The 19,812-nt window shown below is 34.3% G+C and overlaps 1 protein-coding gene and 1 pseudogene across 2 annotated transcripts in view; one reads left to right on the plus strand and one right to left on the minus strand.

The window, feature by feature from the left end:
* The window catches only part of ERBB4 (erb-b2 receptor tyrosine kinase 4), a 1,231,960-nt gene that overhangs the window by 118,560 nt on the left and 1,093,588 nt on the right, over window positions 1-19,812 (plus strand). The gene's annotated exons all lie outside the window — the stretch shown is intronic.
* LOC309630745 (large ribosomal subunit protein uL13 pseudogene) lies at window positions 1,723-13,684 on the minus strand (annotated as a pseudogene). The gene has a single exon. The product of its transcript is annotated as a large ribosomal subunit protein uL13 pseudogene (transcript).

The following is a 19,812-nucleotide window of genomic DNA, read 5'->3' on the forward strand; positions in this document are numbered from 1 at the left end:
CCCTAAGTGTACCTTAATTTATAACGTCCTGAAAGAGTTAATGTAACTTCACAACTTACCTAACAGTCTGCAGAGTAATCTATTAATGAGAAAATTGCATATGGAGACATTAGTACCTCTGTCTGAAAAATTTCTTAGAACTTTCCTGATTGTTTTTCCTTTAAGAATCCCTGAGAAGAAACTTTGAGTCAGGGATCATTGTTCCTACTTTGTAAACGAGGAAATAGAGATATAAAGAAGCAATTTGTAAGGGTGAAGCCTGACTGGTGCATCCGTCGGTGCAGTTACATGTCTGCCGTGTTCTGAGCCAGCTGCCTCTGCCGTCTGCTGCTCCTCCTCTTTCATGCCTTCTCCAGCCACAGGAGCTAGTGACCCTCTGAAAGGCGTGGCTCCTCTACTCTACCTGCCCCACTGTGGGAGAAAAGGATGCTCAGCGCACCAAATCCTTCTGCCTTCAGGTCAACGGCTCTTTATACTTTCCCTGGAGCCATTTGAAGAAACTTATCCAATAAATCTATCATTCGAGGAGTCCTCCTTTGGATTACTCTGCATTTCTCCTCATCCTTTCTATTCTCCAGAGGTCTTTTTGTGCGTGTGTGTGTGTGTGTGTGTGTGTGTGTGTGTGTGTGTGTGTGTGTGGTGTGTTGTATGTATTAAGGAAATCATCATATAAGCCTTGTCTTCTTGAGAAAACTTCAAAGCAGGGGCATTTCCAAGATGTTGGGACCTGCATTTATGCAGTTTGGGGAACCTCTTTAAAAAACGATACAGAAATAAAAATACAAATTAAGTACAGGTCCTTGGGAGGCACCAATGGAAGAGAGGGGCTCTGAAGCTGAAGCCTTTTACAAAAAACTTTATGGTACTTCTGCCTATGTTTGAAAATTATACATTTTAAGAAGTCATATTATTTCTCATTTAGTGTGAATTTTGGGTGTCATATAATTTTTAATGTTTTTTCCTACTGCACGTAGCTAGCGTCTACTATTAATGTAGAAGAATGCATTGTTTTGAGAAAAAAATTGTCATAAAGAGTAAAATCACACTATAAAGCACTTCAGTATATCTTTGGATGAAATAATGTAGTCTGTAGAGATAATTTTCAAAATATTTCCACTCTGAATATGAACATGCCTCATCCAGGTATATATATATTTTCTTGATACCATGTTTTTTAAATGGGTCATGTAATGCTGTCTCTTATGCAATTCTGTAGTTCATAATGGTTGGTTTATAATGTTGTGATTTAAAAGAATCATGTCACTTTTGGTATATAAAAACTATATTACTAAGGCCCTACCACTTGAAATACAGCTCATTGAATTTTTAATCATTTGTTATTTAGCACAGTTAAAAAAAAAAAATCTATCTTTGACTTTTACCCTCTGACTATGTTAAATGTGACCATTTTAACTACAATAGACATTATTAGCTGTGAATGAAACAAAGCATCTAAAGTAAAATCAGTACTCAGCTCAGATATTTGGTAATATTTTAACTACTAATATATTAACACATTTAAGTAACAATAAAAGGATTAGTATTTCAAGTCATACTTTTACTGTGTAAATATATCAGCTAAACAGTTAATATTTCCCAGTTGTTTTAACTTCAAATTTAGCAGCCCCATTGTCCCTGGTGATATATCGAAACCTCTAAAAGTGTACTTGGAATTAATGGAAACTGAAGTGATTGGTATTCAGATACAATTCTTTAGTGGCCTTTTCCTTTTCTTTTCTTTTTTAAGTGCAGAATGAAATATGAAAATATAAAAACTTTGAGATAAATTGAAATAGACAAAACATTTTATGTAACTGTTGATGAAAAGGACATTTATTATTTTTTCTGTACTTACTATATTGCTTGTGGCCAGAATTAGCACACCATGGGCCAGAGAAAGAGATAAGACAAACAGAATGGCAGGCAGCTAATTTTGTTTAGCAAATTTAGATCTGATACATGCTGTTTCACTCCTACAAACTGACTCAGCCACTCTTTGAAAAGGTACAGATGAAGTTTGTCTCCCACAGTTTAACAGCTTTCACTCAACATTTATAGGCTGTATAAAAATAAATTTCTGTTAAGTACCACATTTCTCACTGGCAGGATGAGCACTGTGAAGGTAGATTTATTAATGAGAAAAAGGGAAAAAACAAAAATATTTCAATTGTTCCAGGTCTGCTGAAAATAAAATATGTCAAAACATCCAAAATATCTTTGTTTCACGGACATATATACTGGGCTTGGGATATTTAAGGATTTTGACTATTTGTGAGTGAATAAGAAGTCCCATTTTATGATAATTTTCTGATTCAAATCTGGTATGTGGTTAGATGCATATTCTGGAACTAGTCATTCATCTGCTGGATAAGCCAACAGGAAGAGATCCACTGTAATTATCAGGAAGTGGCTATAAAACAAAATACACAAAAAACCCAAATCTTGGTCTTTGTAAAAAAGTGTCATCATCCAAAAGAATAAATTTTAATGAATTCCTAAGTGAGACTAACTTGTCTGAAAAAAATGTCATAAAACATGTAACACTTGATGGAAACGTGATCCTAGAAAAAGCCAGGAATTTGGACAGTAATATCCATGTTTGAGAATATCTCAAAAAACATCACAAAAGTCTTTTCTATCATAGTGTATTGTAAAGGTATCTAAAAAGTTATAGTATTATTTATATACCTGCTAGAGCTTTGTCATGGCTCAAGACTGCGTTCTCCATAATCAAGCTCACTATAGAGAATAATTCTCATATTCATGAATTGTTCATCTCATCATATTTTCAGTGGTTATTTCAAGGTTAATTTTTTCAGACAGCTTCTCTCTTGATTAAAGTCTGTAGTAATTGTATATATGTTGATATAGCACACGAAGGTTTTAAGCTAAAGACGTCTTTGATTTCATAGCAGGTCAAGATCAAATGCTTTTCAATGCTTCCTACTCAAATATATGAAAAAATAACTTTTATGTCTTTTTTATTTCTAGTAAGAATGTTGAGACTTTTGTTTGGCTTTTTCAAAATCCTAGAAACCTTTGTGTAAGGGTATGAGCAACAAAGTATATTCCATTACCAGGACTAGTATCCAAGTGCTATGTTCCTTATGCTTTTATTGTTTGATAAAATATTAAAATATATTCCTACTGATCGGCTTTCCCAGAGCCCTCCCCTGGCACCCCTCCCTCAGACTTTCCCAGATCAAACAACTGAAGAATTAATATCTGACACAATCAGGGACCTTCAGATCTCTACTTTGGCATATACTGTGATCCATTCTTATGTGTTTTTGCTGGGATGGTCACTAAATACTATGAATGTTACTCTTACACGTAATAAAAATTTTGCCATAAGTATTTTAAAATAATAGGAATGTGAACAGTATCATACTAACTTTGCCGCCATTAAGTATTAACCGGTATGAAGGAGGCATGTTTCTAAGTTGTGTATCACAGTTTAGGTACTAATGATTTGACTTGAAGTTTGGAAAGAAGTGGCTTAAAAACAATAGACAGGATGTCACCGGTTCGCAATTGAATTAACCTAGGAGCAAATCATGTGAATGAGGCAGGCCAAAGGACTCAAATAAAGCAGATGCTGTGAATTTTCCTGAGAGTGAGGCAGGTGCTGATGTGTGATGTGTGTCTTTAAATTGGGCTGCTGAAGAATCACAACAATTTGAATTTGCGATTGCCATAACTATGTGGGAATAAACATATTACATGCTTATATTATTAATCAGAATGAACAGCTTATCTGGCAAGGTGTCAGCTGCCCCACGAGTGTGTATTGTCACGTAAGATATGAGTCTGTCCCTTGAGGGCACCGCATATACTCCTTTCATTTGTGGTGGATAAGAAAACATTCAATTAAAATTTTTTTTACATGATTAAAATGTAATATTGTGAAAGAAGTTGTGAATATCAGCTTAATTATGATACTCTTGGTAACTTCATTTGGACATGTGATTTATTATTTTACAAAGAAAACTATATTTACAACAAAATAATGTAGTTCCACTTCATTTGAAGAATGATTAAAGAAAGAAGGAGATGCCAGGCATGGAAAAGAGGAGGCTTGGAAAGGGGACATGATAACTATCTTCAAGAGTTGGAGGGCTGTTACACATAAGAGGGATTAGCACTGTTCTGTGTAGCCTTGGAGAACAGAAACATTAGCAGCTGTTTGAAATTGTAAGGTGTCAGATTTCGGTTGAACACCATCGAGGAGTTTCTCACAGTTAGAGCGTCCCAAAGTTGGAATGGTCTGTCCTGGGAGGTGGTGAGTTCCTTCATGTGTGTGGGGTGGTAAAGTCTTACCTAACCTCTTCTGTGATGATAAAGAATGAATGAGGCAGCTGAAGAACAACTGGTCAGTGATGTTGGGAGTAGGGATTGGGTTCCGTGGCCACTGAGGGCCCTTCCCACCCTGAGGGTCTGTCACAAGCACGTCATGCCCAAATATCCTTTCCTGGTCTCTGAAAAATAGAGGCAGTGAAAGCCACACTCTCTGTCTCTGTGACTGGGATTCCCACCCAAATGCTTTTCACCATCTACCTGTCCTTAATAGATTTGTGGATATGTGAAGGATATTTTAAAGTTTGGTTTCCTTAAATATAAAATACTTTGCTCTTATTTTTTCTCAGTAGTCTTTACGTTAGACCTTCATACCTCTAATGTAATGTACTATCACAAATAAATCATTCTCAATTGTAAAAACCACATGATACAGAATAAAAGTATACAAATGTTTCATTGTGTTTCTGGGTTTATGCCAGCAGGTATTTATAAGACTGGGTTTAACTTAACCAGAGGGAGAAACATATATAAGAAGGTGAGGACATAGGCAGGGCAGGAAGTTAGAAAAATAGGCCTCTAGTTCTGAGTGGAGGGTAAAGTGTTAAGAAATCAGAGCAAAAGAGAAGCACTTTTCTAAAGGGACTGAAAAATCAAAAGGAAATAAAAAGATGAAGGCACATACGCATGCTTCAGTTGGTTACAAATAAAGTAAACCTTTCTCAGTCTGCTTAGGAAATATTTTTCTTCAAGGCCTTTGACATTTCCATCTCTTTTACTACCTATTTTGTATCTATACTGTAAGATCTACACTAAATGAAATGTTTGCTTTTTTCTTTTGTTGCCATTCTTTTAACATTCTTTTAGGTTCTCCTGGTATGAAAACTGCATTCCTGTTATATACCTTATATACCTTCTGCCTTAAGTCTTTCTGATTTACCACCTCTCCTGTCTCAGGCTATATCCATTTTAATGCTTCCTCTGCAGCGAGCACTGTGACTGTGCTGGTACTTTTACGCATTAGTTCCAGTGTTCCCTAAAATCTGCATGGTAGGCGGTATTAACTCCATTTTAAAGATAAGGAAACTGAGACTCAGAATGACATAACTGGCCAAGATCACAGAGTCAGTTCTCAACAGAGATAATATTCTAACAATCTACTTGGCTACTATTGGGTATACTTTAGACTTAAGATTTTGGTTATCCATCTTTAAAGCGGCAGTGAATGAAGATAACCCACTCAACAAGTCTTTCTCAAGCTTCTCTCTGGCCTTGGTCCTCTTCATTACCTTTTTGTCTCAGTTTCTGGATCCCTTCCCCATCTCAACGCTGTGTAAGTTATTCTGAGCTCTTACCTCTCTCCAGAGCTCCCCTCCTTCCTGTCGCTACTGCCTGCTGAGTATCTCTACATGGATCTACCCAGTATCTCTGACTCAAGCAGTCCAACGTTTTACTTTTCTCTTTTCACTATGTAGTGTGCTTTTTAAATCTTAATTGGTATAAATTTCTATACAACACAACTAATTCTTCATTGATAAAAAGCCAACAAGTCATAATATCTAATACTTACTACAGGACTACTGTGTCAGGAAGTGTGCTAAAGCACTTCTCATGCAATATCTCAACTAGTCTACACAACGTGGCCACCACTGTCCTCATTTTACAGTCAAGGAAATAGAAATTTAGAGAGATTTAATAATTTACCAAATGGGAAACATCTGTGCAGGTGGCCAATCAGCAATGCCTAAGCTCCTAACTATCAATTTTCCATGGTCCAAATTGCAATATTTTATATAAGAAAATAAACTAAAACCTCTAAGAAGGATATTGACAATATAGATTCATTTGTTACCTATTTTAGGCCATTAACAATTATTTTATTTGATACCCGTAATAATTGTTAATAACCAGGTATATTTGTGAATATGCAAATCTTGGAAACATGATCAAGTATATTAACAATATATGCTACTTTTCTATTGTCACATTATAATTTCAGTACATTTATAACACTTCAAATAGAGTAACCAGTTTAATCACTTTTTAAAATCGATAATATCAAGTGAAATATTGCAAAGAGTTGAAGTAGAGGTTAAATAGAGGGACTTAAGAATTAAATAGCCCAGGTTTGCATACTAACCATGTGAAGATGGGTTAATTTCTTAATCTTTTTAAGCTTCAATTTTCTCATCTAAAAAGGGCATCTAATATTAAGATCAACCTCATATTTATGAAGATTAAATGAGGTAGTACATATAAAACAGTATCTATCACATAGATGCTCAGAAGTTAATTACATTATGTACACTATAGTATTAGTAGTATGATAGCTAAGGCAGTTAAAAGCAAAAAAAGAAACATCATACAGTTAAAGTTACAAAATGTTAAATATGAGCAGACCATGGACTTCCCCTTTCTCATAATTTGAACAGCAGTTCTATGTCCTATGTTTATAAACAGGTGATGCAGTATTGATTTGCAGAAGCATTGTGTATATGAATAGGCATGAGTACTGTAAGTAGACTATTTGGGAAAGAATTTGGCTCCCTGTGAGGGGCAGTTTTCTGAAATCATTTTTCCTTCATATTCTTTTTTTTTACAGTTTTGGTATTAAAAAAGAGCTTAGGGAGACAGTTTTGTTCCAAAGATTTATGTTTACCTGGCAAACTCAAGTCCTCTGTCCTTTCATCCTTATTGTTTTTTAAAGCACCTTCAAGAGAAAATGGTTTTTAATCAAATTCATGAGATAACTCTTTATGTTATATTTTATAGCCATTTAAACTTTTCAAGATAGGGCACAACTAATATAATGTATGACTGAATGTATTTTTGGAAAAATTTCTGCACGCTGGAGCAGAATCTTCACATCTATCTACGAATACTAAACAGATTTTTCCACATAGAAGACAGTCTGTAAATTGCTGTGATTATTAAATTCTTTCCCTCTATCATGGTTTTTATACATTTATTTTGATATTTAAGGAATCAAAGGCTATGCATATCATCAAAAAGTTTTTAATTCACAGGGCTCTGCAAGTTGTGCTCACTCGCTGATTAACATTGGAACACCGCAAAACAGTATTACTAATGGGAAGGGCAGTTTTTGCTCTTCTAAAGTTGACTGCTTCCTTTCTGGCAACAACCTCAACCTCCCTACTGCCAGTGAGTTAGATCAAGAAAATAGTTATTTCTCTTAGTTACCAGTCTGGAAACTTTCAAAGATGCTGTGAATTACAGCATAAGAAATAAAAAAATATATTTTTATTTAGGCTATTGTCTTTAGACTGAGAGACAGATAGAAATTTGGTTCACAAGCTCTGTCACATGCCATTATGTTGCTCAGCTGACAGGTGGTGCTTCAGAATAATATAGACAGTGGGGATGTGTGATTAAGTTCTATCAGACTTTCTGGGACACACTATGAGTTATACTCTTGCAATTAAGACCTTTTAATGTAGCAGTTAAATTACTAAAAATTCAGATGTGAAGATAGTAACACAAAATAATTGTCACATGCCAGAATCTTCTTAAATTTTATATGATTTTTAGATGCAGGTGTTGAATTTGGGATTGAGATTTCATGTAGATACAACTGTAATTTTTTCTTAAATGCAGACTGAAACTGGAGTATTAAACTATAATCCAAGTCAATATCACTGATTTTCCTCCATCGATTTTGTTATTATTTATCATTAATATGACATTCTCTTTAACCTATGGTTGATCACAAATTTAGAGAAAAAAAGTGTTATCTGCATATTTGAATCAAAGAAATTTTTAAAGGATATTTATCCAATTAAGATGCCCTGATATATTTTAAATGAAGATACCATAAGCAGATTAAACTTCATGAATATATTCTGTAAATGACAATTGTTGTTACTATGGTAACCTTTAACCAGGTATTTGGTGGTGTAATTTGGATTAGTCCTATTCAGTGGTGAGGTAATGGAAATGAGAGTAATTAACATTCAAGGTTTGAGTTTAAAGAAAGACAATATGCTGAGTTTATGAGAGAAGCAGGGATATTGAACGGGTAAATGAAAATGCTAGAGACGAAATGACCACCACGTAACATTCAGCCAGTCTCTCCTTCCTTTATCTCACTCCATGCTGGCTTTTGTTTTAGACCCTGCTGTCCTCCACCCATGAGTGGTTCTAACTGCATCCATGAATCAGGGACCAACTCATTCTCCTCTTACACAGCAGTCTTAATCTTTCACTGCCAGTCAATATCCTACTTAAAAACCAGTCTAGAGAGCCTTTCCCATTAGAAAGGGCAGTCAGTTTCTATCAGTTTTATTACTAATTTTGCCTTTCTTATTTAAAATATATCATTATTGTGTTTAAATACTATAGGATTTGTTAGGGTTCCATGTGTTTATGAATTAACCCCCTGCCCCAACCCCTATCACCAAATATGGAAGCAGTTTTCCTCTTTTCCACTTGTACATTAGGAAGAGTTTGCTATGATTCTAATTGTGTCACTCATTTCCTTCAGTGCTATTTAATGTACAGTCTTTACCTGGGTGTAGCACTTTGGATTTTTAACTTTTATTTTGTTTTATTTGAAATCATTTTGTTCCTTTATTTAGCTTTTGCAAGTATACTAAAATGGGTTGTCTGTGGACATATCTGCCTGAAATGAATACAGCTTAAAAGCAGAAAATTATTGATTTTTAAAATGAATTATTTTCCTCAGATTTAGTGAGGCCAGTTTCCAATAGCCATTTTATTTACCCTTTATCATTTCATGCAGTAGCTTTAATATCACCAAAGCTACTGTCACCATCAATACATTCCTGAAAAAGAACATGATGTTTTGCAGCTTTTCCAAGAAGAGAGTTGGGAAGTTGTATGCATTGTTTGATTAAATTTTGGTATACCTATATTACATAAAACCCCTTGTAACTCATAGTTTAAATCATATTTCTTATGTTTCTAATAGTAATGTTAAAATATTCCAGTTGAGTAGCATTTATTGTACTTTTTAAAAAAATTCAGGGATGAATGATCTATACTATGTTATATTGCTAAGAGGAAGGATAGCAAGCTTCTCTGGATTTATTTGCACTTTGAGAAATAAAATTTAGGAAAACTGGTTATATAGGTTTTTCATTCCTCTCCACTAGAAATCTTGATTAGGAACATCAGTGCACATGATTTTGGGAACACGCAAGAAGGGCAGCAGTGGTAGTCCCAAATAACTATTTTCAGAGGAGGTCATAAACAGCTGTCCCTTTTGACTGTGATCCCTATTTGGAATAGTCTTAGTACTTGTGAAAGAAATCTTCTCTAGGATTAGGGCTTGACATGCAACTATTCGTGTCCTAAGACCTTATATTCCCCCCCCCACCCCCTCCCGTGATCACTGTTTCTCCAGCAGGAGTTAGAGGCTAGGCTAGCAGATATTACCTCAGCACAGTAGTTAATTCCTTTTTGCCAGTTCTCCCTCCTATTCCTATACAGTATTTCAACCATGAACTAGTTCATGTAACAACTTGAGCTCTCTATTCACTCAACTCTTTAGAAATAATGAAGTATAAATGAATTGCCAAAGTTGTCCTTCACAACAAGGATCAAAATTGTACCTACTGGAGCCTTGTAGCGCCCCAAATGTTTATTTTTACACAAATATTTTGATTCTCATTGGTTCCATGCATCACTGCAATTCTCTTAATGCATTGTGTTATGCTCTGTAGTTTTTACAAGTATGAAAATGTTGAAGTATATTTATTAGCCCTGATGCTATTAAACGTTCAGTTATTTCCCAGGACTCTTAGATGGGTCTTGGGAAATTCTGAGATGAAATTATGTAATGTGTAAGTGAGAAATGACATTCATTTTTGAATGTAATTTGCAGTGAGGGCATTATTGAGGAAGAACTAATTGCTATCATATCTGTAGTTGAGATCAGAGACAATGATTAGAATTCTGTTTTTTAAGATTATTTTTCTAGGCATAGACACTGTCTCTCAGACTGCAAACTGAGATGTACTTATCTAGAAAATCAATTCCGTATCAATTAATTTATTAGTGCATTAGACTGGTTTATGATCAAAGTAGGTCTGATATTGTCATATTATGCATAATATAACTATGCATTAAATATGTATAACGTATGTATCTCATAGCTGAGAACAATGAAACTACATAGATAATCCCAATTTGTGATACACTTTGAAGTTTTCTAAGTTTTGTCCTTATTGGAATAATGTATTTTTACAGGTTGAAATTCCAGACAGCTTCACACTATAGGATTGTGTTATGTTTTCTTCCATACAGTGTGCAGCGTTTTAATTCTTATAATAACAGGGCTGCTCAGTTTGCCAGCAGGAGGCCCCTCAAAGCAAGATGATGTCTCTCGGTTGGCAGATTTCTGTATAACTAAATAACACTCTGCACATTCCTCTCAAATACCCGAGTAGGTGAGATAATGCTATATAACTTTTTTTTTTTAATTTAAAAAATAGCTGTATTATGTCAGTGACCTGTAATAAATAGCACTGCAAGGAGAAACGACAGCCTCATTCACCTTGCATCCATGCAGAAATAACTGAGCTGTATTTCCATGGCTGGAGAGAGAAGAAAAAAGCGAATGGAAGAACAGAACCAACCTTAGATCGCAGTCACTCTCATGCTAATAAGAGGAAGTTTACACTGACCGTTTTTACTATGTTAAATTTACCACTCAACACACTGCAGGTAAACACCTTGTACTCTAAACATTCAGATAGTTGTTGATAATAATGGTGTGGTGGATACATCATAAAGAGTGTGTTGCCATCTCCCTGAATTCTACATATTTTTCTGTTAAGTTTTCATCAATTAGCAAAATATTATACTGAAATAAATTTATTAATTGAACATAATGATGCATTGAGAACAAATACAGTTTTTGGACCAGGATGGCAATATGTGTTTAAGCTTTTCTAATTCAAGATCTGAGAATATCATTTTCTTCACATTGTACTCTACTCTTTCTTAAAAAAAAAACATTAATTGTGAACATTGAAATGCCTAATAAAGAAAAAAAAATCATATGTTATAGAACAAACTAAAACTAAGACCTTTAAATTCATTCTCAATGAAAAATTTAAATGATTTGGTAATTTTGGTTTTTAACTGTGATTCCCAGTTATTCTAAGATTTTCAACAGATGTTACACAGAGAATATAGAAAAATTTGCAGTGATTGTGGGCCTGAAATTAAAGCCTCTGCTTAGACTTATGTCACATTGAAATTTATGGAAATCATGCAAACATACTTCAATGGGATTCAGTCCATTGTACTTATTTGTACATTCTGCCTAGCCATTCATTTGTCCAACACCTAACAGACATTGCACAGCAGTGGGAACAGACAGCCTGATGTACAAAGACCAAGGATATTTGGCCCTGGCTCCACAATTAGTTTATTTCAATCAGTAAGAAAGTCAGGGCTGTAGGATTTAATATACTTGCCATCCACAAAAGAACATCAGTAACAACAATACTTCAGATACTCAGAAGCTCTGGGTGATTTTATAAACAAACACATGTAAATTCATCACACTCTACTGAGGTTGCAGATTACCATGTTAAATGCATTTTAATGTTTGCTGTGTTTCTAATATATATGAGATTTGGAATTGTTGGCTGGAGGTAGAATTCTTAAAATGATCATTTTTTCCAGGTATTTTATTTTACAGAAAATAAATTTAAGACACAGAGAGAGAAGTTATTTGCCTTAGTCACACATATATTCAAAAGCATTTATTTTCTTTTCCTTTGTACAGGCTAAACTTTTCATACTTCTGAAGTTGCAGTTATTTCTTTTTTATCATTTTATATTTTCCAGTATATAAATAAATGAATGTTTACTAAATATATCTTGAAATAAAATATTACACACTCGTTTAAAAAACTGTTTCCACAGTTTTTGTCCCCCATACTGGAAGCATTTTTTTTTTTTTTTTTTTTTTAAGAATAAACAGTTTTATTGCGCTCAGACTAGGAATCCATGGGTCTTGAGGACCTCTGTGAATTTGTCAGTTTTCTTCTCTATGTTCTTTTTGTCCTGCTTCCGTAGCCTCAGGAGCTGCTTCTTTTTCCGGTAGTGGATCTCGGCCTTCTCCTTTCTCTTCTCCTCCAGCGTGGCTGTTACTGCCTGGTACTTCCAGCCAACCTCACGAGCCAGCCGCCCTAGGTAGGCAAACTTCCGCACAGGCTTCAGACGCACAACCTTGAGGGCGGCAGGAACCACCATCCGCTGTTTCTTGTCATAGGGCGGCGGGATCCCATCAAACACCTTGAGGCGGTCCCGAGCCGCCTGGCCTCGCTTGGTCCTGTGGGGCAGCATGCCTCGCACTGTCCGCCAGAAGATGCGGCTGGGGGCTCGGGAGTGGTAGGGGCCGCCGGAGGGGTTGGTGTCCATCCGCTTGCGGAGGAAGGCCAGGTACTTCAACTTGCTTCTGTAGAAATTGCCAGAAATGCTGATGCCCTCACAGCCGCACAACCACCACCTTTCCGCCCAGACGCACCTGCTTGGCCACGATGGCTGCCAGGCGGTCCAGGAGATGGCCTCGGCCATCGAGCACCAGGACCTGCTCCTCCGCCATCTTCGGCAGCAGCCTGGGAAAGTTATACGGGAAGCTGTAAATCTTCCAATATTCATGAAATATTTACAGTAACACATTTAGGTGACTCAACTTACGTTGTTGCTTTTTTCCTATTTTTTTGTGCCTCAGGTTACTTCTAAATGCAGCAGTGATTTTTAACGCATATTACTAGATTTGGTGTAGGTATATAATGTTTCATGGGTGTGTATGAAAACTAATGCAGTTGAGTAATGATGAAAATTATGTAAACAAGGGTAGTATTTAAACAATAAAGTGAAAATTTAATAAATGTGGATATCATTGCTTTTGAGCACCTTTCTAACTTTCTTTGTAGCAAATGTAGTCATTAAAATTCGGTTTTAAGAGGGAGGGGGCAGTACCATTAGACAATATTAAAAATTGGACATTTTATTTAAGGAAATGTGTTATCAGTAATTCTTTTAGGAGGTTTTATCACAGTGCAGCAAAGCATGTTTTAACAGTTTTAGTGCATTAAATCTACACAGTTGCTGTTGACTGTGAACAATCATGAATTTAAATAAAGGGAGAAGTTAGTTGGAGTAAAATGTTCTGTTGTCTTATATCTGTAGCAGTGATTATTATTATTTTTGTTTGTTTTACTATAAAGTTTGTCTTGGTGCTTTCTGAGACCATTTTCAATTAAGAATGGGTAACCAATAAGGTAACATGGAGAACGGTCTCTGTTCTAGAGTAAAATAACTAAAACATGAGCTTTAGGTCAACAAACCTGAGTTCAAGTTCCAGGTTTGGGACTTACTAGCTGTGAGATCAGTGGGAACGAGCTATAAAGCACAGGAAGCTCAGCTCGGTGTTCTGTGATGACCTAGATGGGTGGGATGGGGGGGGTGGGGTGGGAGGGAGGTACAAGAGGGAGGGGATATAGGTATTCATATAGCTGATTCACTTCATTGCACAACAGAAACTAACACAACATTGTAAAGCAATTGTACTCCAATAAAATGTTTTTTTAAAAGTATCCACATCTTTAAAATGGGAAAAAAATACTTAAAATACTTCTTCCCAAGGGTGTTTCGATGATTATGTAGGAAAATGTGTATGAAGCAGTTAGCATGACATTTGGCTCATGGTAAGTACTTGAGAAACATTACTGTATTTTTTAATAGAAAAATCTTTTTAGGTGATAATTTTTAATGCTCTTTTAAAAATTATCACACTGATTTATATAAGAATCTTTATCTTTAATATTCCATTTCGGAGTGCTGAATCTACAAAACAAGTTTATTTAATTTTATTCAATACACATTTATTGAGTGGTTAATTCTGTCCCAGGAATTATATCAGGAACATGTCAAAGAATCTAGTGAAGAAATCAGAGGCAAAAATAGCTACCTTCAGTATTTTATGATAAATGGTAAGCAAAAGGTGCTCTGAAATGAAAAAGAAGCATGTTTAGCCCAACCTGGAAGTTGGAAAGATATTTCTGGGGGGAGATGTTTCCTGAAATGAGTCATGAAGATGAACAAGAATGAGTCAAATGAAGAATGGTGAAGAAGATGTTCCAGATAGAGGAACCTGTAATAATAGATTTAAAGAAGCTGGAAATTACCATGGAAAGTACAGTGAACAATTAATTCAGTGTGATTAAAGCATAAACATGTTCAGGGGTGGGCAAAGGTTGAGACTGAAAATGTAGAGACACATTTCACAAGGAACCTTTTATATCCAACTAGGGGCTTGCTTGTTTGTTCTATTTCTCCCTTTCTTAAAATAATTGGTAGGGTTTATATGCTGATTTGATTTACAGAATTTATCACCTAATAAAGAATGTATGTGTGTGTGTGTATGTGTGTGTGTGTGTGTGTGTGTGATAATCAGGGTACATGATCCGCTATTCAAATAAACTAGTATTTGGTAACCCTGATATTTAAGACATAGTGGAATATGTAGAATGAAATATTAAAGTACCAAGTAAAAGATTTTTTAGACTTGAAAATTTTGGAGAGAGAATCAAATTTAGGCTATACTCCTTGGAACATTATTGGGCTTTGGTTATAGGAAGGAGGGAAATGAGGAGGACCTACAGATTAAAGAAAACAGATTAAAATGATATTCATTGGCTTCTACCATGTATCAGGCTCTGTGCTGGGTATTTCTACAGAAATTATTCTTATATATCTGACAATACAGACCTCTTTAAAAATACATCATATCTGTATTGTTATCTATATCCTATATATACATCTATATCTGTCAGAGAGAAAGCTGGTATTCAGAGAGGTTAAGTAGTTGCATAAAGGTAAGAGTTCATAAGAAAGATATGAAGTGGGGATTTAAGTCAAATTTCCCCTGACTCCAAAGACATGGGGGTAGGAACGACTAGTGGGTATTTCAAGTAAAATTTGGTTGAGTTGTCCCCTGTCCTTGGGAGGAAAATCATAATTAGTGTAAACTAGTTATCACCATTTCATTTCCCATCCCATTCAGCTATGAAAATGGGATAGAATTCTGGTCACTGAAAAGGGAAGTCTGACAGGTTTTAAGAAAAAGACTGTCTCACCAACGGAAAGAGATACACAGGGGAAACACTCCCTTTTTTTGGCTAGATGTCATCATGTTGGCATGTGACACCTGGAATTGTGGCAGTTCATCCTGTGGTTCCAGGTGAAGTCATCAATGAGTCCAAAGGCAAAGTGAAAGACAGGAAACACTTGGATTCTCAATGACAAATGTCAAGTCCCTGAACCAACCCTGGAATATCTCTATCTCTGGACCTCCTATATGTAAAAAATTAAATCTCATATTTTTTTAAGTCATTTACAGCCAAACTGTTTTAACTGATAGAAACCCTAAATGTTCAAATGAAATGCCCTGACTTACTTGTTCAGCTATAAAGGTGGCAGATTCATTCAAATGTCTTCCTCCTTACTTTAAGTTGACTCCCTGTATGGCCATTAGGAAGAAATAGGTAAGTCTAAAGGAAACATTAGGGATCTGTTAGTGTTCGAGAATCCATGTCTGAAAGAGTTGTGACAATGGAGACTGAAAACTAAAATGTAGGTTGCTTAGAGTTATAGGGAACACAGTTATAAATTCTAAATCTGTGTTGTACAGACAACAGCATAATTTTATTATGTCTTAAATCTGTCCTAAATTTTGTAATAGTTACAAGAGAAATAATAAAACTATCTGGCTCTTCCTCTGGATATCTTTTTTTTTTAATTTAATTAATTTATTTATTTGGTTGCCCCAGGTCTTAGTTGCAGCATGTGGGATCTTTTTTTTTTTTTTTCTTAGTTGCAGTATGCGGGATCTTTAGTCCTCTGGGTATCTTTAACTGTCCATTATTCCTTGAACATTATACTTGAATTTTAGGTAAGATTATTCGATTCTTATGAACTCTGTGTTTAGGCTAGAGGTGTTTACTTCCCACACTGTTTTGCCTTTGGAAGCCTCATATAGGATGTTTATCAGCCTTTATCAAAAAGGCATGCTGTTTGCAGAAGGCTAAAATGGTTTGAAAAGAGACAAAAAAGGAAGCTAAACAGAAGTGGCATCTTTGGTTTTATACATCAATATTAAGTCAAACTTTTTAATATGTTGGCAGTTAGAAATATGTAATTTGGAGAAAGATTGTTTTTTTCCTTTTAAAAATATCTATTTATTGAGCCCTGCTATACTACAAGAAACTGGACTAATTATTGACACATAAGTTATTGCATTACAATTTTGGAGTAATATTTTCTTCTTAGTATTTTGTTATGATTTCATTGGCTATAATCATGAAAGTAGTAAAGTCACTTGATACTTCTGGTAATTCCATATATACTTGGAAAATAATTTTACTTCAATTCTGTAATTAATGAACATTTTAATGACTGATTAGTGACTATTGGCTTCTTCTAGATATTATTTTTTCAGATAAACATTTTACTTGTGGAATATGAATGAGATGTTATACCATGTTAGCAAATGTCCCACTTAAAATGTTGAAGAAAGACATAATTTTAGACTTTTCAATCAGATAAGTATAATATACAAAATATGGATTGCCCTGCTATACTACCTATTAGTAATTATATGGTCTCCTACTAGTTAAGGAATTTCATAGCCTGGTAACTCATTCCATTCCTACCATGCTATAATGTTGCATTAAAATTTGTTTTTCCTGTAACTTTTAAATGTCTTAACAAATAGTACCATTGATTATGAAAAAACCCTTTACCCAAATCCTGTTTACAACTTAGAACCATTGAGATGTGAGGTGACAGGTCACTAAGATCTTAATCTGCAAAATGACCTACCTTTAAAGACTTCTCCTTTCTTCTGTACCTTGCCAAACCAGTTTATTACTTCTGTAGTTTATATAAACATGTTGACTTCTGTACACTTCAGTTTTATTTATATTACACAATAGTCATATTGGAAATTAACCAAATTTATTATTGAATTAATCTATTAGTTGGTAGAAGTTATAAAATCATCTTACCTATAGCTAAATGATTATACTTTTGTGTCATGTCTAGTAGTTGTTATGTAAGTAACTGTATATGTAAATAAATACATTGAGAGTAAAGTGAACTGAGATAGTTATGGCATGTCTCATCAGATTTTAAATGTTTCTCATTATAGAAATGTTAAAAGTTTATTTAATGTTGCTTTTTAAAAAATTTTTATTGACATATAGTTGACTTACAATGTTGTGTTAGTTTCAGGTGTACAGCAAAGTGAATCAGTTATACATATACGTATATTCAGTCTTTTTTAGATTCCTTTCCCATATAGGCCATTACAGAGTACTGAGTAGAGTTCCCTGTGGTATACAGTAGGTCCTTATTAGTTATCTATTTTATATGTAGTAGTGTGTATATGTCACTCTCAACCTCCCAATTTATCCCTCCCTCCCCTTACCCCCTGGTAACCATAAGTTTGTTTTCTATATCTGTAACTCTATTTCTGTTTTGTAGATAAGTTCATTTGTACCCCTTTTTTTAGATTGCACATATAATAATGTTAACATTTTAAATGTTTTTTTAACCACATGCTACATGATGATATTTGGTAACAAATTCTTGGGATATTTCATTATTAACTAGTTGTTAATTAAGCATTGAAAGTAGTCTAAAGATCCCAAATTCAGTAAACTGCTTAATTAGGAACAGATGATCTCTATTGAAAATGAAAGTCATATGCATATATCAACAACTTCTACCTCACCTAATAATCAATTTGTAGTATCAGTAACAACAATTTTTCACTATTTTTGGAACATATACTATATACCAGGCTGTGTGATAGATGCTTTGCATAAAATATTTCTTAAGAATCTGAAAAACATCCTGCATAGTAGGATTTTTTATCCACATGCTGCCAATGAATAAATGAGGATGTTTAGAGGACAGTAATTTACCTAAACTTACATAATTAGTCAATAGTGGATGCAGTATTTAAATTCATATTTGTCTGACTTTAAAGCTACACATAGTTCTTCCCATTGTGATACTCCATATTAGGAATATGGAACATAAGCTTATTTGAAGTAAATTATTTACAAGTAATTCTAATCGTGTTGATTCATGATAATGGATCACTGAACACTATGCAATTATTTTTATAAAACAAATTTAAGAAACATGTTAAGATTATTAGTCTCTTATGATGCCAGACTGAGGAAGATATTTGAATGTTGACCAATAATAACCTCAACAGAATTTGACCCCATTACTATTAGTAAAGACCTTAGTATTATTTATGTAAGAAAGCAACTTATGAAAAGCACATGGCAAATTATATGTCACAATAAAAAAGTAATTGTAACAACACAGTATGAAATGGTAAACTTCCTAATTTCACTTATTTCTAAATATTTTCACTCTGAGATTTTAAAAATTTTGCAGTCATTTGCTTTGGACTCATTATGCTTGGAGAATGGGGCTTTTAGATAATTACTTATTTATCATCATTTCCAAAGAGATTGGCAAAATACTATGAGGAGAGTTTTATGTAGGCTCCTTCCAGCTTCTACTTTTAGGGAAATATTCTGGAAAGAGAAACTTTAGGAAGAAGGAACTAGAATTTCAGCGTATATGAAAAGGAATAACAAGAAATGATGCAAGGCCTAAGGATATTAGAAAATAAATAATTGTCACATTAATTCAAAGACAAAAGTTTTTTCAGAGGTTTTTGGCAGACTTGAAAGTGAAGAAGCAGTTGATTGTTGGAATTGGCAGATGACAAAAAAGAAGAAACTTGGAGATTCAATGAAAGCGATACTGTTTCAGAAATATACTCATTTTTTTAAAGCTCAATAAAGGGAAGACTGCATAATTTCCATTGTGAATTTTAAGAGCCATTTTAGAAAGTCTACCAAAGAAAGTGTTCAAGAATTCTGAAATTAGGGTCATTACCCACTGTGATAACCATATATATATATTCTGAAAATGTATATTTATCAATAGATACTCCTAGACTCCACCTATTATTTAGAACATTAAATTTATGGTGGCCTTGGGTTCTCTAGTAGCATTCCAGCTGTCTATGTTAATGATATGATTCTTTGATTAAGTATATGAAGAACCTTATGCCTTTGATATAAGCATTTAGCTACTTTTTATTTTTCCCACCTTTACTGAGATACAATTGACATATAATATTATATAATTTTAAGGTGTACAACATGATGACTAGATACACATATATATTGTGAAATTAGCTCCTTTTTAGAGAGCTTTGAATTTGACAAAGATATAAGAAATTTAAAAAATTTTTCTTTAGAATAAATGACCCATAAAATGTGACTACCAAATTATGACACAGTCCATAACTCCATAAGTAAATTATGTTTAATAGTTTGTCCTTATACATTAACTGGTCGGTTTGATGACATTAAAGTTAACCAAACTTGATTTCTATTTAATAATATGTGTTTGGTCTAGGAT

The sequence above is a fragment of the Balaenoptera borealis genome (assembly GCF_965194805.1).
Source record: "Balaenoptera borealis genome assembly, chromosome: 6".
Lineage (NCBI taxonomy): Eukaryota > Metazoa > Chordata > Mammalia > Artiodactyla > Balaenopteridae > Balaenoptera > Balaenoptera borealis.